The sequence below is a fragment of the Mugil cephalus genome, chromosome 16 (genome assembly GCF_022458985.1).
Source record: "Mugil cephalus isolate CIBA_MC_2020 chromosome 16, CIBA_Mcephalus_1.1, whole genome shotgun sequence".
Classification (NCBI taxonomy): Eukaryota; Metazoa; Chordata; class Actinopteri; order Mugiliformes; family Mugilidae; genus Mugil; species Mugil cephalus.
In genome coordinates, this window is record NC_061785.1 from 22,666,273 (window position 1) to 22,684,752 (window position 18,480).

An 18,480-nucleotide genomic window follows, 5' to 3' on the forward strand; every position below is an offset into this window, starting at 1 on the left:
AGTTCTGACTTTTGTATTTATTAAGTTGTTTAACAAATCAGTAGAACAGTAAAGCTCACTGGCCAAGTATGTACACATGAAAGGATTTTAACTCTATGACAGTCAGTGTTCAGGAATACCAGCTAGCTGTAAGGCACAGCAGATATACGAATGAAAATGAAGGCAGCTTCAGGTCCTTATCCATCCTGTCAAAGTGTGAAATTATTTAAATAATAAAAGAAATTCTTGCTATACTGTCCTTGCAAACCACACACACCCCTTCTCTAAAATCTGAGACCCCTGCTACTATACAGAATAGATCCAGCAACCTACAAGTCTCTGAAGGATGCCCACTCATCAAAGCAACAGCAATATTGATAATATAATATAATAATTGAATAACCAAGCAGTTGCGAGAAAATTTACATTTTCTTGGAAAAATTGGATCGGCTCAGTGCCTATGGAAAAGTAGATAATATATAGATAAAAAATATCTGTGATCTGAATGACTAATGAAACTGAATTGAAATTTCGTATGAAACACAACTTGGTACAATATACGGAATGGTTTTTGTTGTCAGTGTTTTCTGTCTTTTACAGTTCACAACATGTACATATTTTTCATACATTGAAATGTGTGTTTATTCTTTCACAAAATGGATTTTGGATTTGAACCACAGGATCAATAAACCTTGCAGTAACGAGGAAGTATTTAACTTCCTTCTGTATTTCACATTAATCCAGTTAGCTAGCATTGAGCCATTTAGCTCATATTGTTAAAATCGTTGCTCGAATAATCAAGTCTGACAGCTCAGCTTTTCAGTTATAATCCATTTCAGCTGCTTTCATCTTGTTTTGTTCACACACAGTATTGAGCTAGACTGTAGGTCCAAGTTTTGGCAACAACATACACATTCACAAATCATGGCACAGTGTATGTCAGGGCACTTTAACTTATTAAAGTCGAGGCCTTAAAATATTATATTCCCAGCACTTGGTGGCAGTAGGAAGAAAAATTATTATTTTTTCTGCTGGATTTGCTGGGGGAAAGGGTTTTGTTATTAAGTGAACTATGAAAGAACAAAGGCTGAAACTATCCAGGCTGAAACTGATGATGCATTACATATTAATCTGACCTGATGTGTGTGTGCGCATTGTCAATTGTCTCACTCCAATCCTTTCTTTTAATCGTCAAAGCCAAAGTAAAGTTGTCTACGACTGGCAGTAGCTTGTATGTGGTAAAACTTAAAGTTAGTGTTTTTGATTTTTTTGGTTTTGGCACCAAAAATGCAGCAACGACATTTTCACTATTGACAGTGACAGTTTTTGACTTAAGCTTCCCTCTGATTTGCCTCCAGCTAACGGCGTGACATTACAGTGACGTAGGCCATAAAGAGATCTATAGAGCTCATTACATTCCTTGTATGTAAGGAGAAAAATTATTAAATCTATTCTTGATTTTAGAAGGAGCCACAGGAGGAGCTTTTCCACAATCAAGGTAACTGCTTAGGGTCCCAGCCCAGTAGGGGGTTCCAGCAGGAGACCTCCTTAAGAGGCCCCCACCTCACACAGATTTGCGCACTGAACAGTGCGCGACTGTTCAGACTTTGCATTGAGATCCGATCTGGGCCATCTGTTTGCTTTAGATATGTGTGTTCAGACCATGCGTCTCCAGATCCCATCTCAGTTTTGTGCTCTGTATGCAAATAACCCTGACGTCATCTGGGGTGCAGTAGAATATTTTAACGGCTCCTGTCTCTAAAGGACCTGCACCAATGCTCCAGAACAAAGAACAGTACTGTTTTATCAGTATGTGTCATGACTTTGGCTTCACACGTTAAGTTATTATGTGCTGATCTCTGCCCTGACGTTAGGTAGATCTGCACAAAACTCAGATCATAACTCCAACCTTGGAAGTTTCCATACGTACCACAGTCTCTGATAATGAATGTAAATAACGACATCAGTGATTATGAAAATATGTAACTTAACCACACACGGCTCCTCATACATCAACATGGCCTCATCAATAATTAACACAGAATTGCAGCTGTGTACTCAAATTAAACAATTTTTTTGTTTTGTTTTTTTCTGAATAAATGAGGGTGAACACCACTGAAACACAGGAGCACCCCTCTTGACTATAGGGGTTTTTTATGTGAGTCAGAACGGATTTTGTTCACACTGCCAAAGGAATGTGGACACATGTCACCACCTCCACTGCTTTCTGGGGGTGTTGACCTTTTACGCGATTGGATCACGTTAATGTTAGGGCAACGTCTGAAAATGCCGTCAGTCTCGTTACATGCACATCACTCCTTCATGTAGTGAAGTAACACAATGGCGTCCAATTAAAGGGAAGATATTTTTGTGGCAGTGAAAAAAGAAACATGAGAAAAGAAAGCACTGACCAATAATAATATTACGTATAAGTAGCTAGCCCAGACGTTTCAATAAAACATATTCCTCTAGCATCACATTATTTCATTTGCTCCTTCTTTGATGGCTGCTATAAGTTAACTTATCCAGCATGGCAGTGTGTTCAGCCGTGTCGTCCATGACCAAGTATGGTCGGAGCTTTGTCCTGGGTGCACAGTATACTACAGAATCACCTTGGGACAGAGCGTATTTACAGAGTAAATATTGTAAAATGACAATATGGGAAATAAGGACGTTTTAAAAACCATATTATCATAACTATTAGATCTTAACTAACCTTTGAGTTAGCAGCAGTGTGTGTGTGTCAGTGCAGGTCCCTCTTTCGGAGGCCTGTCTCAGTGACAGCGATTGCCGGACAATTTCTTGACATCTAAAAAGAAAGAGAGAGAAAAAGAAGAAGTTGAAAAAATATGACAATGGTGACAACATGAAATAATCATCAGCTGCTGCCTGTGCACTAGTTAAATATGAAAAATTAATACAAGTGTCCTCCCTCCTTCTCCGTCTCCGCTGCCTCTATCCCGCGCATATACTATAAATCTATGGAGAAAACTAATAAAGAGGAACAAAAATGCAGACATGATTAAAACCTGCTTCAAACAGAATGGCGGGGAGAGAGTCAGCGAGAGAACGAGATCCCGAGACTGGGAGAGAAAGGAACGGGATGGAGGGTCAGAGGAAAGGTGTGCATGTAGAGAAAGAAGCAGCGAAGATGGAGGAGAAGTGAAAGGTAGATGATGCAGGGAGAATGCAGCGGCTGCCGGTCTCTTTGCTTTTGTCAATAGCTAATATTCCAGTGGTTGGCTCGGCACTCCCACCTCATTTCTGTCTGCCAATATTTACACCGGATAGTCCTGTATCCGTGTTTTCTTTGATGTATACAGACGTTACACTGACATTCATTCCCTTGACTCTGGGACTAGAAATATACTTGCCTTTTAATAACACAGAGATTTTCCATACTATATTTCTGGAGGATTCCACTAAAGGGAACGCATAGGCAGAACATCACTGTTGTTCACTCACCAAATCATTACGTGGAAGAGTCTTCTCAGTGGAACAGTGATTAACAAACTCCTTTTTCCAGCTCAGGTGTCTGATGACAAAACGTCATGTAATTTTCTATATATTCATGCAAATATCTAGGATATGCAAAAAAGCAAGTAAATCTGAATAGCTACTATAAGAGTCATAAGAGCAGTGAAGGGTTCTTCTTGTTTGGTGGCTCGGTAATCCACACAAGACGAGGTGTGGACATTGCAGAGCAGAGTGTGCAAAGGTAGGTTCATCTTAATGAGTAATGATCCAAGTCTGACACAATGTCAATTTACACTGCGTTAAAAATGCACTTTCAATGAACTAAACAAGGCTTTCTGTTTTGATTTATAACACTTTAAAAATCAAAACTGTCTTTGTTGCCGTGAAAACCACAAAGCAGTGTGAGGTGGGAGGATCCCTCCAGTGACTAGAACGCCATAAAGCAGTTACTGTCTGTGTTGTTGCTATTAGAGCACAAATGCACACAGTAAGTTGTCTGTTGTGGGTAGGAAGACAGAAGAAGTACACAATGGGGAGGTGTAAAGTGGGGTTGACACCACTTATGGCCTATTTCAGTACGTATTTTATGGGTGTTAAAACAGCAAAATAGGCTTTTAAGGCAGTCCGAGGCCAGATGTCGATGTAGTTTTGGGCCACTCTCTCCCCTCTCGCCTCCCCGTGTACTTCATTAATTGAGACATTAAAAGATTTATTCGTGTCTTCTGCTTTGTCAATTTTTCATCCTCTAACTCCCATCCTCCCTCTTGTCCTCATTTGTAATTAAATGTTTTAGGATGCTACCGTGTGTGTTTGTGTGTGTGTGTGAGAGAGAATGCATGACAGCAGAGGGGAGCGAGAGAACTACCGCTGTACTTCCTTTGCTTGCTGCACATTCTTTCTCTCTGCAGCAGATGCTCTTGTTCTGCCTTAACGGCCAAGGATTCCAACTTAATTAACACTAAATAATTAACTAAACAAACATGCTAAGCACAGCAAACTCACGCACACATGCAGAAACTCATATGCTATCTGCATCATCTTCAGGGAGCTGATCATTCGGGGCTGTTACGAGAGGAAGTGCTGTAAACGTTGCAGAGAACCTTGTGGTAATGACACAAGCTCATTTTCTAATCTGTGAAGTAATTAATGTGCTTAATGCTGTTATTAATCATGTTGTACAGCACAGGTAGCACACTGATAACGTCTCCAAGGCTACGACTGCCTCTGTGTGTGCTGTCTGATACATATTGCTTGGATGTATCACAGCGAACCCAGGCTGCCTTGCAGTTCGCTGCACTTCCAACTAAAATATTGCAACGTTGGCTTAACATTGTCATAAATATGCAATTAAATTTTATCTTGAAACTCTCCACTTTTTTGAATTTATAAATTCCAGGCACCTTTTGACAGAGTTTGGGAGAGAAACAGAAAACACTGCAAAATTTGGTACATGATCAACATATAATAAGACTAATGAACACAAAATGAAATGTCACCCAATAGGGAAGCAAATTCACGTCTTTTAGACCCTTCTGTTGGTTAGGTCAGTGACAGACAGCGTGCTAGTGGGCAAGAGAACACGCTTCATCTCACAAAAAGGGTTATGTTTGGTTTCTTCCTCTGCTTTCTACTCTCACCGAAGTTTCTGTGAAGAATAGTCATACAAATGTTTCTATCTCCAAACCGCCTCAGTTAACCTTTCCATGATATGTTCCGTCATTAATGATCCAAAACAATCATTTCAGAAATATGTGGAGATGGAGAAGCAGTTGGAAATACTAAAGCGGAAACACACTACTACCAAGCGGACATGTGGTCACATTTCCGGGGAGGTGCGCGCCAGGATACGGCGTTAGGGTCTGCTTAGAGTCCAGGCTGTGTCAACGTGTAGCTGAAGCATAAATCGCCCATTAGGGGTTTAATCCAGGTACATGAACTAAATGCCCAAGTCTCTTTGAGCAAGACACTCGTGTGTGAATGTGTACGAATGCAAAGGTAACTGTCAATTGACTCCAAAGTCCTTTGAGTATGAATGAGTTGAAAAGCATATAAAAAACAAGACCATTTAGAAATTGGTAAATTCATTCAGCAACATTCAGCTAAATAAATAGTGAAAGATATATACACATAAACTGCCTGGATAAACCTCTTTGTTGGCGTTAGAATGTTAATTCGGTGTCATGGCAGAGTGTGTGCGTCTCACACAATATGTTTGGTGTGCCTCCATGAGTGCATATCCGTGTGCGCCCTAGGGACCCGTTTCATCAGAACTCGGTTAAGCGTGTCAAGCGGTGATGTGCTCCAGACCACGGTGACATACGCTGTACCCTCCACAGACACCCATCTAGTCTGCATCTCCTCCACACACACACACACACACACACACACACACACACACACACACACACACACACACACACACGCTTGCTTGCTCTCTCTCACTTTCTCCCACACATGCACAAAAAGCTCTGCTTCAGTGTGGCCCAGAACAATAAGGCCTCATTTGCTGAAATGAATCTGTCTGCCACTGAGGCTCTTCCTCTGAGGAGCCTAATCGCACTCAAATAAATGACTAAACTCTGTGTGTATATCTATGTGTGCCTGTGTCAGACATAGTGAACTGACACAGAGCACAGGACTGTTGCAGGGCTGCCATCTGCCCAGATGCTATGTTTTGGGTCCCAAGCAACCCCTGCATCAGAACAACCTGCACCAGTACACCAAGCACTGACCCCACTCCTCCCAGTGCTGCTTCTAGCACTCACACATCTAATAGCTAAAGCGGTGGCAGTGGCAGTGGCAGCAGCAGTGACTCCAGTAGCGTGGTGTGGATTGTGGTAATTAATGGATTTACACATTGAGCTCTTGTCAAACACATGCCAAGGGCAGGGAGCTATCCCAGCACTACACAGCGATTAACTTCTTACATACACACACACACCCACACACTGATGAATATAGCTCTAGAGTCTCTCAGATATAAAAACCTACCCGCATAGTTCCAGCTTACCCAAAGACACACAGGTTATTAACTAACCTAAAGGCCCCTGACTGGAGCACTGGAGCAAGTATAAAGGGACCATTAGTGTGTATTGGTGAGAGAGAGAGAGAATTTATTTATTTTTTCCTCTAGCAGATGTAGCTTTGAGAAAGTATTCCAAACAAAAGATGCAGGAAAAAGGTCTGAACGGGTCCGGACATGCATTATTACCAGTACAGATACAAATGTACAAACATATGAATTGAAGGTACAAGAATTTGAGACCCGTAGTGGGGGCATTGCTGTTTTGTATTAGTTTTAAGTTAATAATAAAAAACGGGACACAGCATCATGCACAGCCCTCTTAGAATCCTTCGACATAACCATGATTTGTTGTTCAGAACATCCAGTATTGCCTACAACAATTTGACTTCTTTACATTTAGTTGGGGTGTGATGTTTCAATTGCCCAAAAGCAAAAAACAAAACAACAACAACGTAATAAACAATCCAGCAAACACAGATTTAGACAAGTTGTCCCATTTGGGGAAAAGGCACCATTTGATTTTAAGTCAATGAGTAACAAAAATTCTGTGGAGGGGGAGTAAACTGCACATGTCTTGTGAAGGGAGACATGCCAGAAAATGAGCTAGTGCGATTACAGTTAAGTGAAATCACTGCTTCTTCTGCAATATGTCGAGATCCACTTTTTTTTTATGAAAAACAAAAGCCCTAAAAAAGAACTAAAGCTGGACATATGGAGTTTTCCATCATACTGTGTAAGTCGTTTCTCCTTTTCTTGCTCCGCTATCCTTCTGCTAAACAGTCTCGGGCCATTTGTTTTATCCAGGATGGATAACGGGGGAAAAAAACAGACAGAGCGAGAGAGGAAATAAAAGTCCACAAGAGCAGTAAACAGAAATACAGGAGGAGCAGACGAAGGGGGCAGTGGAAGTGGATAGTGTTGTAAACGCAACCTGGCTTCCCACTCCAATTGCATTCCTTCATTTTAAATACCTGCTGGCTGAGCTGCCCATCTGTCTTCAGGCCAGGTGTGTGTGTATGCATGAGGACAGAGAAAAAAACGTGTGTGTGTGAGTGGATGTGACTGAGACAGATGACCAGTGGTAAATAAAGCTATTCCTCACAATCAACAGTAAGCAAGGCCACTGGCCACACAGCATGTTAACACTGCGTATGAGTGGGAGCATGTTAAATGCTTCTTGTTGCAAACGTACGTATATGGCTCTATTTGTTGCTCATGTACTGTATATTCAATTCAATTCAATTTTACTATTATATTTCAAACTGCAATAACAATTACGATTAGCTCAAGATGCTTTACAGAACCCAGAGCCTTAAAACCCCCAGAGCAAGCACTAAGGCAGCAGTGGCAAGAAAAAGAATGAAGTTATTATAAACGTAGGTGCAGGAACCAGACCATGCTCCATATCATTCTATTTCCCACGCTCAACTATAAAAGTGTGTCCTAAGCCTCTCTCTCTTTGTTCGTCCTAGTTCTCAACCCCCATCCTCGCCATGCGTCTCTCTTTTTTTCTTCCTCTTTCACCTTTCATTACAGGAACTGGGGACAAGGGCCCAAAGCTTCCTGAGACATCCCTCCACCCAGAGTCTCAAACCCTGGGTTCCTCTAACATCATCTTTATGTCTTCCTGTCAACCGCTTTTCACCTGATCACCCTCCACCCCTTTCATCCCATCCCCTTGACCCTTTTCATTCCACCTCCTTAACCTTTTTCACACATTTCGTCCCTTCTACTCAACTCCTTTCATCCTATCCTCTCGACCCTTTCTTCCCTTTTCATCCCACCCTTTCGACCCCTTTCATCCCATTCTCAACCCTTTTCATCCCTTCCCACCCTCTTGACCCTTTTCGTCCCATCCTCTCGACCCCTTTCACCCCTTTTCGTCCCATCCTCTCAACCCCTTCATCCCCATTCCTCCCATCCTCGACCCTTTTCATCCCTTCCCATCCTCTCGACCCCTTTCATCCCTTTTCATCCCATCCCTTCAACCCCTTTCATCCCTTTTCATCCCATCCTCTCAACCATCCCTTTTCATCTGTCTGAGGGTCACTTTGCCATCAATCAGGAGGCGTCGGCCTCCAACGGCTGGGACCACCTTTGTCCCCCAAAGCAACCCTTCTCATCCCTCCATCCATGTTTGTTTATATAATTTAAGGTGTGGTCTTTGTAAGGAACTCCCTTTTTACAGGAGGAGGCCTTGAGCCAAACCATGCTCATATGGAGGGACCCATCAGCTTGAGGCTGACCGGGTAGAGACAGAAAAGAAGAGAGAGGAGGAGTAGCAGGAGGAACAAGACATTGGAATAAAGCACACAGTGCATGCAACGTCTGAGCATGATACAATACGATAGCTGATGCATTTTACATGAGAGACTGATAAAGAATATAAATGAATGGATAGAGTTAGCAGACAAAATATTCTGGCTCTATTGTGTGTTTTTTTAAATAATCATTACATGCCCCTCAAGGGAAAACCCACCTACCGTACAGAATGCCATTCACGAATATCACATCTTTTTGAGTCACCCTCACCTGGTCATGACCCTATAGTCAGTAGCCATATTTCTCTATGTTCCATATCCAATCTGATCAAAAAACGCAACAGATCTCTTCAAAAGAATTTGTGTTTTGTTTGAAAGCTGCGTTGACAGACAGGTTTCCTAAGTAAAAGCTATAAAGCTGCTGAGTACTATAAATACCATCGCAACACCATTACTGTTAAATGACTAATATGTAGTGAGTAATTGATTACATCTTTCAAATAACTTGCCTAAACTGGCTTCCTGTCTTTAGAATTAACAGCAGCTCACAGTGCTCCTTTTCAAACATGATTCCCATTGATTGTGACTATTAGCTGAAGGTACACACACCTCTGCCAGCTGGAGCCAGTTCACCTGGACCTGGAGTGACAGGAAATCGTAGAATGTCAGGAGAGGTCAACAGTAATTGTCAGTAATTCTCTACACTAATTGCCTGAAGCTCACTAAAGAACACATTCAGCAGTTATTGCCATTCAATTATAACCAATTATGAATAAATGATGGTGCAAACAGAGCCGGTGTAATTTGCAGGAAGCTTTCATTTTATCCCTACTCTACGTGTTGAACTGGCAAATTTGAAATAGGAAAAATTTGGTTTTGAGCTTAAACCAACATTGATATTTTGCAGTATAAAGTGCCGCAAAGAGTGATTTAATAGTCATTTAAATCCGTAACTGGGACTCGTACTTGCTTCCCTTGTAAACAAGTAATGTTACCTGCAGCCCCAAAAACATGGTAGCGGTGTGGTGAACATGATTGAACGAGGACTGTGTTGGTGTGTTGGTGTGTGCGTCTGTGTGACATCTCTTAATAACGACGCCACGAGATGGCTGACACATCTCCTCTGCCTCTGAAGAGTCTATTTTAGTGGGGATTTATTTTGTGGAATGAATTACCCAGTATAATTAAAAACCTTAATCTCCTTTTTCCTCACAACAAAACAATTTTGTTCAAACCCAGAGAAGCAATCCAAAATTAATTTATCGCACCAGTGAGTAGTATTAATACTTTGCCACAGTGGCACCCCCTCTACCCCACCCCGCATACACACATATGCAGCCAACCATCCACCTCCTCATCTCTGACATGGGCTATGTGATATGAGATAGGCTGCATATTGTAACATGGGATGTTCCCCGTGTAATCATCAGGAACAGAACAATACACAGGGGATGGTGGGTATTAGCTCTAATAGACTGTCCTATGGGGAACCATTAAAAAAATCACTGCTTGAACATAGATAAAAATCCCATACTTGTTTGTAAATGCATTTTAAAGTTATATACTGCCACATAACTCATGTTCTTTTAATTAATTGATTTCATGTCCATGCCAGTTGTGAATAACATTTATTTTCTGGTTAAGGATAGGGAAAAGACAGGATGTGAACTCTTGCAGGAAACTGCACGTAACAACCACCAATCTCTAAACCCTTAGCTTCCACCTGTCGACAAAAAGAACACACTAATAGTAAAAATGGACGCTAGCACTGAGGCCGATATTGACTCGTGTGTGTATGTGTGTACTTTTAATAATGTCCTGCAACAGGAGAAAAGTAAATAGATCCATCAGGGTAAAGCCAAATTCCAACACAGCATCTCCCCCAGGGTCCTCCATTTAGGAAAAACCGACAACTCCAGCCATTCGGTCCCTTTGGTGGCCCGAGTGGCCCTTGCCATATTTTTCTGTACAGTCACACCTCTTAAACCCCAAAGAGGACAGAAGAAGCTGCTAAAACAGCGAAATCTATTGTCTTGGACAGTGGCAACACTGGGAATTGTTTAGTACACAATGGAGGGTGATGACAAAGTGGTGCAGAAGAGGATCAATGTTGTGAGGTGTGCAATGCTGGTTGTGTCTATGTCTGTGTGTCAGTGCGGTAAGTGTGTGTTGGATGTGTTCCTTGGTTGCTGTGATGGAAAGGGAACCGGAGGAATGTGTGGTGGGGGGTGGGTGGGGGGAGGGATCAATGATACATTTGTTTTGTTTAGGTAAATGATTGTGGTGGAGACAGACAACAGCACTCTGTCTTCTGTCCCTCAGGAAATGGAAGACAAATGACTATCAATGTCCCATCATCCTTCTCCCTTGTTCTAAGGGCTAGGCACCCATGGTGTTCTGGGTAGGTTTGTGAGCCGTACACAGAGTGGAATGCCAACAGTATTTCTGTGTATTCATTCAAGAAGCTGAAACGCTTCACCTTCACAACCCTGTCCTCTATATTTTCTGCATATAGAAATTCAAATTAGACAGTAAACAGTTAGTGAGACATCATGATCCCTTGTCATTACACAACTGGAAATGTCAAAATCTGAGCTCACAGTCTATTAGTGGTGGTGGTGCTCTGGAATCTGGAATTGTGTTATTGGTTAGTTCAACATGAGTGACCAGAGAGTGAGAACAATGGGCTCAAAATTTGTGGAAGTCAAGCCAAAAAACGAAAAGCTGACAATGCAGGAGATTGGAAAAATGTGGCATCTGAACATCATGGTTTATGGCGAATTTGATGCACTATAGGGTACTGAGAAACCCCAGAATACCTTTCATCAATTTTATACTGTGGTGGTTTAATCAAACGGAATAATTAAAATTGAAAGTGTTACACTATATGCTTTTGCTACATAATGTAAAATGCACCTTATATTTGCCCATTTATCAACATCAAGTAGAAAAAACAATGTGTGCAACATATGCAATATATGCAAAGCTTATAGGTTTTCCAGTAATTTGACTTGCCACAGCCAGAGGCATTGACATTGCATGCATAAATGTCTGACATTAAGGTCTGTGTCACTTTTTCCCTAAATCTACCCTACAAAACTTTACTTTCTTATCGCACCATATGTTGGATTTACTCAAGAAGATATTTCTCCTTTCTCATGTCAGCAAAGCTTCTCACTCTGTGTGCACTTCTTTATCAGGCTCCTGGAGTCAGATGTTCAGCTGTTCTTCTACCTACTTTTAGCATCAAGGCATTGGAGGAAAGGCTTTTTGAACTGGAACAACCTATTGGTAGTTGTAGTTAATCTGACCCCAACGTGGACCAATCCAACCTAGCTCCTGTTAGGGTCTGTGCACACCTCACCAACATACAGTATATTGCCAAAAGCATTGGCTCACCCATCCAAATAAATGAATTCAGGTGTTCAATCACTTTCATGGATAAAGGTGTATAAAATCAAGCACCTAGGCATGCAGACTGCTTCTACAAACATTTGTGAAAGAATGGGTCACTCTCAGGAGCTCAGTGAGTTCCAGCGTGGTATTGAGATAGGATGTCTGTACAACATTTCCTCAGCACTAAATATTCCACAAAGTGGAAGTGATTGGAAACAACAGCAACTCAAATACAAGGTGGCAGGCCATGTAAAATGATCAAGCAGGATCAGCAGATGTCGAGGCACAGTGCACAGAGGTCACCAATTTTCTGCAGAGTCAATCGCTACAGACCTCCAAACTTCATGTGGCCTTCAGATTAGGTCAAGAACAAGAGAGAGCTTCATGGAATGGGTTTCAATGGCTGATCAGCTGCATCTAAGCCAAACATCACTAAGTGGTGTAAAGCACACCACCACAGTTAGGGGATGGCCCCTTCCTGTTCTGGCATGACTGTGCACCAGTGCACAAAGCAAGGTCCATAAAGATATGGAGGAGAGAGTGTGGTGAGGAAGAATTTGACTAGTCTGTCCTGACCTCAACCTGATAGAACACATTTGAGATGAATAAGATGGGAGACCACAAGCCAGACCTTGTCCTCCAACATCATAGTATGCCCTCATAAATGTGCTTCTGAAAGAATGGTCAAAAATTCCCATCACCACACTCCTAAACCTTGCGGAAAGCCTTCCCAGAAGAGATGAAGCAGTTAAGGCTGTAAAGAGTGGGCCGTCATCATATTAAACCCTATGGATTAAAAATATGATGTCACCTTAGTTCATATGCATGTAAAGGCAAGTGAGTATACTTTTGGCAATATAGTGCAAAAAAAAAAAAAAACTTCAGACAATGAATGTCAACTATGGCATTACCGCACACTGACTATATTTGGGTCAAAAAATTGCACTTGAACCCACAGTTTTCTCTATGTCTTATTCAGACATTGAAACTGGAAGAGATGCAACTACCTAGGAACTAGGAACTACTGCAGGGGTGAATTTAATTTGAGCCGGATCCTGCCGGTACAAGATCCGGCACCTCTTAATTTTGGCCCCCCTGTGTTCCGGTACTTATTTGGGCAGATCCGGTACCTCTCATATAAAAAAAAAAAAAAAAAAAGAAAGAAAGAAAGAAAGAAAGAAAGAAAAATGTTTTAAATAAAACAATAATATGCATATATTAATTTACAGAATTAAGAATTTCACGATTTAGCGTCATTTGAAAGAGTCGGAGATCACAAATCACGCCCCTGACACAGAAAAAAAAATTAACTTTTGAAATTCGCCGCATCTGCGGAGCAAGCAAAGAGGAAAAAAACGGTTAACTTACCATTTCAGTGCAAACATGTCAAAAAGAAGGAAGAGCTGCGTGACACTTTGAAACAAGTAAGAAAACCCTCCAAAAGCGGCGACGAGGGCAACCGCAGCGGTCATGTTGATGGTCAAAACCGACTACAGCAGGAGGCTAGTACCGCAAAAGCTAGCCGGGTTCACCGACAGCTAGCTAGGCCGGGGCAGGAGGCTGACACCGTGGCAGCAGCTGGTCAGGTTCACTGCTAGCCGGAGCAGGAGCCAGCTATAGCGCTAGCAGTCAGCCAGGTGGACCACCAACAGCCGGAGCAACAGGCGTGTACCCCGGCATCAACTAGCCCGGTACAACAGCCGGAGCAAGAGGCGGGAACCGGAATCCGGACATGCTCGTGATGTGGGGTGTTTTGGACAACTAATTATAGTGAGCATACTGTCTATTATTAGGCCGCCGTGCCAATCTTTGAATAATAATAATTGAAGATATGTGTGATTTATTAAAAGCTGTTTTTATTTACTTTTTATTTATCTACACGTTAGACCTGTTGATAAATGAATTGACTGTATACTGTAAGTCCCGATTAGGGTGATGTGGGCATTTGCCTGTGCTGTATAGCCTGAAATAAATGTAAATTAATCATCATAACATTTATACCATGGATATTATTTGAAATTGAGGCTCCACAGCGTGGCAAGTGAGCATTTTCATACTGTTTTCAGTACGTTTCCTGTATACCTTTGCCCGTCTCGTCATCCCTGAGCTGTCATATGTACTTTGCGTTCCAGTACCTTATGATTTACAAATTAAGCACTGGTCTACAGTCCCATGATTCCAGATATCCAAGTGAGAGTGAAAATGAATGCATGCAACATTATAATGACAGTAATCACATTTTAAAAAGAGAAAACTTTATTTATAAAGTACTGCAATTAAAGACTAAAACAAGGCCACAGTGACAATAAAATGAGAATTAAAGTGCAATTCCAGTTCATTAATACAATTAAGTTATTCTCTGTAACCTTGTGAAATTTACAAACTGTGACTGTTATTACCATAAATGTGATTGATGCTTGTGAAGGAAAGGTTTAGACTGGGCGTGTGATGTGAGCCAAACTAAACAAGTGAGATGTGAGTAGTCCTTGTAGTCCCCAAAATTAGTTGTTAGTGGGGGTCTATGTGTGTCTGTGTCAAGCTGCATGCTGTTGGGGATGGCCTATGCCATCAAGGATTGCTATGGGGTGGGGGTGTCTGGTCTGGTCTAGGTGGGTGGTACATGTCTAAGTAACATTCACATGAATGCCACGTCCAAAAGTTTCCCAGCAGAACATTGAATTGTCACAAGCTGGTCAAAGTTATTTAATTCTCATAATGTTATATCTGATCGCTATGTGTATCCACAACAATATTCATTCATTATATACTTAAATGTTGTTATAATTATCCTGTATAGTAAATATCGGTAGCAGGGTACATTTACTATACAGTTAAACTTGCAGAGTATACCTTCTGTTTATATGTTCTCTTGTGTATTTGTTTAATTTATTGAAGTAGTTAGAGCAGGAAATTAGTGTGACAGTATTAGTATAAGTTGTGGGCATATACTTACTGTATGTAGCATAGTGGGACTGGAAGACACAGTATGTGACACCAAGTACATTAAATTATTGTGGAACTGAAGGTAAATGTGATTTGAATCTTAAATCTTGAATAAAATGAGCTCTATATTTAAAACTACAATCACATGTACTCATTCACGACGCACTATATCTTTGGTGTTAGGCAATCTCTGAATTGCAAATCAAACCTCACATAACATTTATCCTTTCATGTGGTTCCTTACCTTGGCAGTGTTTCTGGGATCAGGACCTTAAGAGACAGTGAGTGTAGAACAGTATTAGAACACTGTATCATTCATCAAAACCCCATGGCTCATGGATTCAAAGGGCAGCTCTAAGGGATGTACACTGTAACACTGCCTGGATTAGAGACCTTTCCCATGAAAAATGGCTTGACGTGAATTAGCCAGCCCACACCCCATCTTAAAGACACAGGAATTCAAAGACAAAAACAGAACTTTCAGCTATTACAGCAGGTTGTAGTGAGTGATGTATTATTTTGAAATGATAGGTGAATATGTATTTGATGTATTTGCACTCATGTGGAAGTTAGTAGATTCCACCCCAAAATATTTATATCAACTGAGAGTTAAGTGAAAGAAAGAGCGCACCACATTCCCACTAGACGGAGCTATTTATCTATATATCAGACACTCCTCCAACCCTCCCACCCCCCAAAAAGACAAGTGTGACCCCTTTAAATAGCCAGGATCAGCCAAAATGTCCACACTTTTCCAAAATATTCTCACTCCTCAGGTCATCATGCTGCTTTTACTGGTTTGCCAGGGCCACGTAACAACCTTAAATATGAAGCGTAATTCATTTTAGCTGACAAATCACTTATCTAACATGTTATAATGTCACGCCAAAAGTAACCACATCAGTGCTTTGAACAGATTTATTAGTAATCCACAAAAAAAGAAAAAGAGAACAAAGAAAGAGTGTTGTTCTGTGTTTGCATCTGCAAAAGCAGTTCTCTTGGTGACTTTAAAATCACTTTGCATTTTGTGTGAATGAGCAGACTGCAGATCATCTCATTAACTGGATTAACATGGGGGTTACTGAGGAAAGAAATGTTTATTAATAAGAACCATGGTAGTAGTAACTTTAATAATAACTGTGATAATAATGTACCAATACTGTCATAAATAGTATTGTTTCTTTGAAGCACGTTAGGAGCATACAGAAATAAAAACCAGGAAAAAGAAATACCAAAACATCCAAACCCAATACGGTACAGGTGCTGAACAGCTGTAATATATATATATGCGGTGTCTATATATACATATATACATTCCCTGGCCTCTTTATTAGGTACAATCTAATGCAATCTAAGAACTCTATCATACACTTTTCCTTTATGATGGTGGTAAAGTTAACTTTCAGAGAGGTGTTAGGGTAAACTTAGTGATTGGTGTTGTGCTAGGCTATATAATGACATGTATTTATTATATAAACTACAAACTTGGTAATAAACAAAGATTAACACTGCTCTGTCAGTGCTAATTGACACTCAACATTATCATGTGTGTGATTTTTTTTATTTTTATGGCTGAGCTGTTGTATAGGATTGCATAAGGATTTACAGGTGTACTAAATAAAGTGGCCACAGAGTGTATATACATATATATACACTCTGTTTCATTTGCACAGGTCTGAGTGAAGCCACAGTCACACATGAAGAGTCTTTTTGTTCTTCTAATATACATTAATATAAGGTTTTGCTATAGACATAGAGAATGGGAGGGACCATACAGAAAGAATATATAAGCACATTGAAGCCTCAGACAAATAAAACAGACCAAAAACAGAAAAGTACAAACTGAATGGAGCAAAATTCATGTTTTTTTCTTTCTTGTCACCATTCAAACCTTTGTGCTTTGGGGATCTGCATAGGACAGGGTTTGGGTTGCTAGGGTTTGGGGAGTGAAGGATGTGTAAAGGCAACAGTATACTTATAGCAAAAGTCCAAATAGTTGAAATAGAAACACAGCAGAACATGTTGCCATTTACAAATACACAATTTTTATTTATTTTTTATTGTTTTATTTTAACAAACGTTTTGTGTACAGCTGTTTGCAATTCATACCTATTTGGGCAAATGCAGACGAGGGAATTAACCGAGGGAAATATGTGATTCTCCTTACTAGAAACTAGAAAGACCACAGGATTTATTATTTCAACTTTAATCTCCTGTAGTCCGGCATAATGTTGACTGATCTTTGTTTTGCCATGATGCGTAATTGAGAGACCGTGGTTTATATCGTGATCACTGTCACCATGAATGGGATAGTTCCCTAACTTTAACTCAAAACTTAGCAGAACAGAAATGTTATACGTGAGTACAGGTATAAATGGTTCAGGAAAGCTTTTCTAAGGCTAATCTTGCACTTGAACGTGACACTGGATACTGGCAGATTATGCAGACGCACATAATCACGATGAAATTTACATATATTCATTACAAGTGTATCCCGGCTCATTTCAACTGAGGAGAACGGAAGAGTGATTTATATCTAGTCACTTGTTTCTACTTTCTTCAGCAATTTGATCACACATGATAAGTTATATACATTTAGTCTAAAATATGTTCCAGCTTTTATGCTTGGTGCATAGTACTTACATTTGTGCTCATCGAGCCTGATCTCATGTGAAACAAATAAGAGACATCGCTTCTTATTACATGAATTATTTTGGACAATGTCGACTCAAAATGAAATCTTAAGCAAAACTGTTAAGTCTTCGGTTAAATGACATATAATTCAGTCTAACTCTAGTCAATTCATTTGTAAAAAAAAGGCTTTTTTTTTAGTGCCGTTATGCAAAGCAGGAGCTTCACCTGACATACAAAGTTTAGAGTTTTTTTTTTTTCTTTTTCTTTTAGATGGCACAGGCTACTTGTAAACAAAATTATACTCGTCGAATAGATGCCACTATGGTATCAAGAGAGAACTTTAGACCAACTACATAAATGCATAAGTAGAGCTGGTGTTGAAAAATAAAATGTACGTGTCAGTTAGTTTGAGTGGACCTGCCAAAATGTGTCACTGCAACAAGTATACTGTGGACTTTATGGTGGAGGTCAGTGGGTTACCAGGGGAGGTAGGTGTGGTTTTGGCTTATGGGTTGCAGTTGGGCTCTAGCTGGGCTACACTAAGGAGGGTGAATGAGGTCTGGTGGCCAGGAGGTTTCAGAGAATAATAGCTGCGTTCAGGGCTTGCATCTGAGGTATACGCAATAAAAAAAAATTAAATTAAATTTAAAAAATGGGGAAAGTTTTGCAGAAGACCCAAAATAGGTTTTGGTCGGAAGCTCAAGGATTTTTCATATATTTTTGTACTGTAGAACAGGTGGTAAGGGTTGGGACTCTACTATGGGT

The 18,480-nt window shown here is 40.6% G+C and overlaps 1 long non-coding RNA gene across 1 annotated transcript in view; it reads right to left on the reverse strand.

Annotated features, from left to right (window-relative positions):
* The window catches only part of LOC125022997, a 27,185-nt gene extending 13,383 nt beyond the window's left edge, over positions 1-13,802 (reverse strand). The window contains exons 1-2 of the long non-coding RNA XR_007114514.1: positions 13,507-13,802; positions 2,696-2,788 (exon numbers count right to left, since the gene is read on the reverse strand). This is a non-coding gene — a long non-coding RNA (uncharacterized LOC125022997). The remainder of the gene's footprint in view (positions 1-2,695; positions 2,789-13,506) is intronic.
* Between the last annotated feature and the right edge of the window lie 4,678 nt (positions 13,803-18,480).